Source organism: Pygocentrus nattereri, chromosome 19 (assembly GCF_015220715.1).
Source record: "Pygocentrus nattereri isolate fPygNat1 chromosome 19, fPygNat1.pri, whole genome shotgun sequence".
In the NCBI taxonomy this organism is placed as follows: Eukaryota; Metazoa; Chordata; class Actinopteri; order Characiformes; family Serrasalmidae; genus Pygocentrus; species Pygocentrus nattereri.
Window position 1 is genome coordinate 28194815 of NC_051229.1, and position 8207 is coordinate 28203021.

At 41.4% G+C, this 8207-nt stretch overlaps 1 protein-coding gene across 1 annotated transcript in view; it reads right to left on the bottom strand.

Moving 5' to 3' along the window:
• The window catches only part of LOC108435719 (potassium voltage-gated channel, Shab-related subfamily, member 2), a 50138-nt gene extending 46786 nt beyond the window's left edge, over positions 1–3352 (bottom strand). The window contains exon 1 of the mRNA XM_017711727.2: positions 2972–3352. The gene's annotated coding sequence lies outside the window, so the exon portion shown is untranslated. The remainder of the gene's footprint in view (positions 1–2971) is intronic.
• Positions 3353–8207: the final 4855 nt, after the last annotated feature.

The window sequence follows — 8207 nt, forward strand, 5'->3', positions numbered from 1 at the left end:
GACAAAATATTCAGCAGCACCAGTGTTTTTGAAACACATGGGGATAAATAAATCCTTATTTTTGGAAGGGCGGTTTAGTTCAGCACTTAAAAGGAGATACACTGGGGAAATATCCAAACATAATTGTTTAAAAGTGGAAATGAAATCTTATACATGTGCATTTTCACAACTGTGACTTCATTCAGGGTTAAGGCGAATGATGGCCGAGTGTTGTTTTACTTTCTAGATCCACATGAACGATGAAGCGAAAAGAAACACGTCTTCAACGTGCTGAAATACCCATGGCACCGGAGTGACCTCAACAGCTTGTCTGGTAATGAGTGAAGGATTACATAAGTGTCCTTCTACTTAACACTAAATACCTCTCCAAAAAAGTTGCAGGTTATAATGTTCCTACAGGAGTTGTGAATACAATATTGAAAATAAAAATATATCTATAGGTTCCTGTACAGAGAATTTAGGTGAAACCTTTGATTGGTATCGAATCTTAACGTTACGTGGAGATTCTTTAAGGTTCTTCTCCTCATTCACCAAAGGATCCATCCACTAAGAGGTTCCTTAGGGAACTGAGAGTGGTCGTTCAGTGGCACCTTTTTTTGACAAATGTATTTCTTTAGAGTGCAGCATTGTCCCAGGAGTGCAACAGGTGCACACAGGACTTTGAGCGTGTAAAGGTCCAACAGGCTACAACGTCCGAAGGGAAGGAGACCGTAATGCGATTGGGCGTTTAAAACCGTCTTGATCACAAATCCCTGCAGGACTATTTAACGGGCTGCTATTTCCCGCACTTAAAAGACTTGGAAAGAGCCGGGCTATTTTAAAACCCCCCAACCAGAGAGGGAACTTATTTAGGCCAGTGTTTGGTAATGAAGCTATTGAGGAGAAGTCGAGCAGCTCCTTTTGCACTGCGAGCAGTTTGCCCTGAGTTAATTCCCTGCCACATCCAATACGTCAGGAGCTCTGCTCTTTATCCCTGCAAGGTTGGAGTGTCCTGTTATTTCTGAAGCCCAGCTGGGCTGCGCAATCTGCTCTTGTTTTAGAGCCTAGAGGTCTGAAAGGTCTAAACTAGGGCTGGCCGAAGTGTGGACCCTTGAGGATGTTTGATTTGGACCCTAATTTCATTCCTCACCCAGAAGAAACATATTTACATACACTCACCGGCCACTTTATTAGGTTCAGTTGCTTGTTAACACAAATAGCTAATCAGCCAATCACACGGCCACAGCTCACTGCATTTAGGCATGTAGAGGTGGTCAAGAGGTTCATGCACAACCATCTCTAGGGTTTACAGAGAACGGTCCGAAAAAGAGGAAATATCCAGTGAGCGGTCAGTTGTGTGGACGTAAATGCCTTGTTGATGTGAAAGGTCAGAGGAGAAAGGGCAGACTGGTTCCAGATGATAGAAAGGCAGCAGGAACTCAAATAACCAACCAACATCTCTGAGGAACGTTTCCAACACCTTGTTGAAAGTGTGACATGAAGAATTAAGGCAGTTCTGAAGGCAAAAGGGGGTCCAGCCTTTTACTAGCAACCTAATACCTAATAAAGTGGATGGGGAGTGTTTAATGTGTAATATATTAAACATTTAATTTCCCTTTATATGTTTCTTTTATATATTTTTGTACATTTTACTGAATCTGACCTTTTTATTTGTATACTGTATTGTTTCCTGGCCCTCTGTCCACCACAAATCTTGCACTTTTGAATAGAAAGACAAAGTTTAGCCACCCATGATTCCAGCCTAGACCAAGACTCCAAAGAATAGAATAACTTAGCCACTTTTTTAGGGTATAACTGTCCTTTCAAGGGGAATTCCACCACCTTCTACATAGGTCAGTTGTTAAGACGTTGTGCAGAGTGGTTCGGAGTAAAATGCTCTGCTGTGGAGAAACCAGAAATAACCCCAGCAGTTCTGATAGTAACCGGACGTCTGAAGAGTTCATTGCCTGTAAAAGCTCCTTCAGAGAGTAATCACAAAAAAATGGTTATGCATGCGATGCTAATGTCTCAGATGGTTTCTTGACAGTTTTTCAGCTTAAAATGTGTTGTTTTTAAATACATTCATGGTGGAGAGATACATGCAGTGTGATATGAGGCAAAATAGTCCTCAGTAAACATGAAACTGTGTTTTTTTCCTGATTTACCTTGCCAGCATCACTAATACATCCTAACACTCAGAGGACTCATACTTCTCCAACAGCCAAGGCGTCTAAGCAGTTTGAGAGAACACATAGACTCCTCTGTCCTGAATGAATGAATGAATATATCTCTCAAAAAACAAGCCAGAATTTCTCAGCAGTGAATAACTAATGTTCTAGATAACCTCTGCACTGCCCACAGAAGGATGAAGTGACCTTAATCATGTCCGTCCCTCCTAGTCTCAGTGTCTTGATTCAGAATGTGGAGTAAAAAAAAACTCAAAAATAAAGAAATATTTCTAACTAATAAAATAGCATCGTGTTATTAAAATAAATGTGAAATGCGGCTTTTCCCTGGACTCTTGGGGGTTAATAATGCCTCGTTAAGTTCAAGGATAAAGTGCCTAAAAGGACACATACTGGGAAAATACTCAAATGTAATTGTGCAACACTGGTGTGCATTTTCACAACTGTAGCTTCACTCAGGGTCAGAGGTCCACTGGTGGTTTTGGATGGAATATAAAACCTTTACATCTGCACTGGTTCCCATCACCACCACTGGAAAGCTCTCTGACTTTGTCAGCAGAGGTTTAGGCAGAACTGGTGGAATTCCCCTATATGGCTACTAAGCAGGGACTTTCAGGAAGCTCCTGGTGCCTCGACAGAAGCTCAAGAGGCGTAAAATGAGCTGTGAACTTCGTCCCAGACTGTCCGACACTGTTTCAGAGACTTTGAGTGAGGAGGATGGAGCCTTCATTAGATCATCCTCAGGACTGCAGCACAGCATGAAAGAGAGCAAACAGAAAGAAACGAGGGTCGTAAGGAGGTCTTACCTTCTCTAGTTGCCCACTTTGTCCATAGCTCCGCTGCTGGGGGGGTATGGAAAGCTCAGGGCTGTAACTGAGCCTCCATGAGAGGAGAGGGAGAGAGAGAGAGAGGAAAAGCCCGGTCGCTCCTCTTCATCCTGTGCGCGCTCGATAAAGCCGCGATGTGAACACGTGGGTTCAGGCGGAAAAGAGAAAGAGACGGAGTCGGTTATTCTCGCCCTCCGGCCATCCGGATCATTTTAGAAAACGAGCACAAAAAAGCCCCTAAAAGCAGCTCCGTATGAAACGTCCCACTCAGCCCTGTGGGCTTTTCTGCTCACACTGAGCAGCGGTAGTCCCCCCCTCTGGCTGCAGCACAGCCGTGGGCGAAGCCTAATTGGATTGGGCTGGACATCACTAAGGATAGCAGCAGTTTTCCATCCCGTACAGGACTCAGAGAACGGGCAGCTGGGAGTTTGAGAGTCCAAAGGCAGAGACAGGGACAGGCAGCAGCTCCAGGGGAATGGCTGCGAGTTTTCAACTGAAAAAAGTGATATGATTCAAATATTCACATCATTTGCATATGAATAAAACCGCAATCGTATTTATTCGGTATGCAATTAATGAAAGAGGCATTAAAAAGAGGCTTGATGAGGAAATGAGTTTAATTACGGAATACCAGAGAGCCCATGGGCTGTGGCTATCATTTTCTGGATTGCTGTCTTAATTAATAACATTTTTTGTTTATCTCAAGATCTCAAGATAGGTAAGTTGTTATCTTGAGATCATGACTTATTTATCTTGTGATATCAAGATAACTTTTTATCTCGAGATCACCAGATAATGAATTCGTTAAGCTGTTAATTAATAACGAACAACTTTATTATCTTGAGAGCACAAGACGGTTAAGTTGTTATCTTGAGATCATGAGTGTGTGTGTGTGTGTGTGTGTGAATGAGATGATTAAGTTGTGGTCATAACGTAGTAAGGTGCAGGAACGAGATCATGTCATGGTCATGCATTAGGTTCTTGTTCCCACGGTTTAATAAGTCGTGGCCGTGACTTATTCATCTCACTCCCATGCCTTACTAAGTCGTGGCCACACATTATTTATGTTTATGCAGAATGCCACCAGCGGGGCTTCGTTTTATCTTGTATATGAAATCACAACTTTGTTGTCTTAAGACAGTTATTATCTTGAGATCACAACTTGACATGTCATGTCATGTCAGGATGACAACTTTTGCTATTTTGAGATCACAAGATCATGATCACATGTTAACATTTTGTTATCTTGAGATCACAAGATAGTTAAGTCACAATAATGTCTATAGTTTAAAAAATGCTAAGGCAAAAAAAGTATCTGGACCATATTAAAAAGATCTTTCAAGGGTTAGTTAGTAAAGGCAATGGTTCTATTTAGAAACCTTTGCGAGCTTAAATGGTTCTCCATATGGTGAAATTGTTCTTCAGATTGATGGAGAATGTGGTGGTTATACAGTGCCCTCCATAATTATTGGCACCCCTGGTTAAGATGTGTTCTTTAGCTTCTAATAAATTGAGGGTTTTTTTAAATAATATAGGACCACGATGGAAAAAAGAGCAAAATCCAACCTTTATCTCAAGTGCATTTATTCAGTAGGAAAAAAATCCCACATTAAGAAATAATTGCTTAACATCAAATAATGTGTGCCACAATTATTAGCACCCCTGATGTTAATACTTTGTACAACCCCCCTTTGCCAACAAAACAGCACCTAATCTTCTCCTATAATGTTTCACAAGATGGGAGAACACAGAAAGAGGTATCTTCGACCATTCCTCTTTGCACAATCTCTCTAAATCATCCAGCGACCTGGGTCCTCTCCTCTGCACTCTCCTCTTCAGCTCACCCCACAGGTTTTCAATGGGGTTAAGGTCTGGGGACTGAGATGGCCATGGGAGGAGCTTGATTCTGTGTGTGGTCAACCATTTCTGTGTAGATCTTGCCATATGTTTAGGGTCATTATCTTGCTGAAAGACCCAGTGACGACCCATCTTCAGCTTTCGGGCAGAAGCCACCAGATTTTGTTTTAAAATGTCCTGGTATTTCAAAGCATTCATGATGCCATGCACCCTAACAAGGTTCCCTGGGCCTTTGGAAGAAAAGCAGGCCCACAGCATCACTGATCCTCCCCCGTATTTCACAGTGGGCATGAGGTGCTTTTCTGCATACTCAGCTCTTGTGTTACGCCAGACCCACTTACAGCATTTGTTGCCAAAAAGCTCTATCTTTGTTTCATCTGACCAAAGCACACGGTCCCAGTTGAAGTCCCAGTACTGCTTAGCAAACTCCAAACGTTTACGTTTATGATTGTGAGTGAGAAAAGGTTTTTTCCGTGCATGCCTCCCAAACAGCTTGTTGGCGTGTAGATAGCATCTGATGGTTGTTTTGGAGACTTCGTGACCCCAAGATGCTACCATTTGTTGCAGTTCCGTAACAGTGAGCTTTGGAGAACTTTTTATTTCTCTTATCATCCTCCTCACTGTGCGTGGTGGCAAAATAAACTTGCGTCCTCGTCCAGACTTGTTTACCACTGTTCCAGTTGTTTTAAACTTCTTAATAATTCCTCTGACAGTAGATACGGACAGGTGTAGGTGAGTGGCTATTTTCTTGTAGCCATTGCCTGACCTGTGAAGGTCAACACACACCTGCCTTACTTGAATGCTATGTTCCTTTGTCTTTCCCATGTTGAAGAGAAATGGCCTCTGTGTCACGTCATAATTATACCCCAGGGAAACAGGAAGTTGTGAATTGCTAATTAAATGTTCCTACATACTTTGATTAACTTCGTAAACTACTGTAGAAGTGACAGAAATTCTTTAATTACATTTATTTCCTAAGAATTGTTAGGGGTGCCAATAATTGTGGAACAGGTGATTTTATGAAGAAAAATTATTTCTTAGTCAGGGATTTTATTTTCCCCCTAAAACTCTACTTGAGTTAAAGGTTACATTTTTCTACAATTTTCAGTGTGACAGTATGTTTCCACAATAAAAACTGAATTTATTTTAAGGCTTTTGACACATCTTAACCAGGGGTGCCAATAATTATGGAGGGCACTGTATATATGATGGCATTGTTATGATGTCGAGCTTGTAACAAGAACTGCAACGGTGGGGAGCGATGATGAGATGGACGCATACGCGGAGAAAAGCGAGATTTATTAAGGGCAAATCCATAATCAGGGTCGAGACGGTCCAGGGTCAGCGAGCCAACACGGAGAGCAGGATGGACAGACATGATGAATAAGAAACTCAGGATAAACAAAAAACGGAAGCCAGAATAAACAAAACACCACACGAGAATACGTCAACAACTTCAAACAATATAAAGACCAGCACTAGACTAGAGAAAACACAGGGCTCAAATACAAACGGGGACAACAAGGGTTCACAAGACAAAGGTGGAAAACAGGTGGGAACAATCAAGGGCGGAGTCAAGAAACAATGGGGCAGAACTGGGAGGAAACCAAACAAAGAAGCACATGGACATGCAAACAGATGCACATGGAAGACTCGGAGGGGCCAATTGTGACATGGACCCTTTTTGGTGCTACACAGAACCATTTTCAGCGGTTGGCACAGTGGTGTAGTGGGCAGCGCTGTCGCCTCACCGCAAGAAGGGCCTGGGTTCAATTCCCCGGGTGACCGGGGTCCTCTCTGTGTGGAGTCTGCATGTCCTCCCCGTGTCTGCGTGGGTTTCCTCCGGGTTGTCCGGTTTCCTCCCACAGTCCAAAGACATGCAGTCAAGCCAATTGGACATGCTAAATTGTCCCTGGGTGTGAGTGACTGTCTGTGTCTGTCTGTCTGCCCTGCGATGGACTGGCGACCTGTCCAGGGTGTATCCTGCCTTCCACCCGATGACTGCTGGGATAGGCTCCAGCACCCTCCCATGACTCTGAGGGAGAAGCGGCTTGGAAAATGCGTGTGTTTTTAAAATTGCTAATATGAGAAAAATGCACTATTTGTTGTTTAGAAATAAAAAAACTCTAAATGCTTTCATGTAATATATATAAGAAATAGACAATAATATAATATGACACAAGAAAACTTTGAATTTTTATTATATAATGAAAACAGTTCTAAAAGCATTTTTATGAATGTATGTGTTTTATGGTAGAACATAACGGATTCAATCAACACGGGTTTTAAATGCTGTTCACACCCCTCCCTAAAGAAATGGCAGCAGGGTTGCAAAGCAGCTGCGATAGTCACTGATTTGACAGCCTAAGGCTGGAAAATAACATCTCCTGAAAGTTACGCGCTTACTTTGATTAATACTTTCTAACACCAAGGTACATTTTTAAAGAGTTTTGAGGCCTAAAATGAGCTGGATTCAAACAAAGTGCCTGCAGTCAATACCAGGCGTGAAAGCTAAACGACTTAGCAGACACTTTCAGAAAATATTTCCTTAATAGTGTATTCAAGACAAAATTTGTGCCAACCAGCCCCAACATGGAACGTGCTTTGTGGATAGTTGGCACAGTGTTAAAAAAAAACCAATAAATTCAAAGAATAAACAAATTAACATAATCTGAGCTTTAAAAAAGAACCGAAACGCAACAAATGTTTACTTCATGCTAGCCAGCAATAGTTATCACTAACCTTCAGATCATATATTCAGTTCCAGCCTTTTGTCATGCATGCAAACTAAAATAATCCTTAAACATTTCTGTCATGTGTTTATTCAGGGAGACTTTTATGTTGTTTTAACACAGAAAAAAACACCATAACAGACTGTAATGTTCAGCAATGCTCTTGGGGAAAAATGAATGGATGCTGGTTAAGACTGCAATCATTTGGTCATTTTTCCCCCAGTGACCCAGAAATGAACACTGTGCCAACCAACCCTGTCCTCTAATCTGCCACCTTACTGCTTTTACACCGAATACATTTCAAACTTCTAAACACTTGTGTACATCAGACACTGCAAAATGTTAATAAAAACAAAATGCAATTAATGTGCAAACATGGTGTCTTAAATCTTGTATTTAATTGAATACAGTACAGGGACAACACATCAGATGTCGAAACTGAAAAATGTAATTAAAAAATATATATAAAAAATTTAAATTTGATGCAGCAATAAATAAATAAATAAAATGTTGGAACAGTGCAACAAAAGGCTGTAAAGTAATGTAATGCTAAAAAAACACCTGCTGGTTAACTGGCAAAGGATTTGAGGATTTCATCATCTACATTATATAATGTTATTAAAAGT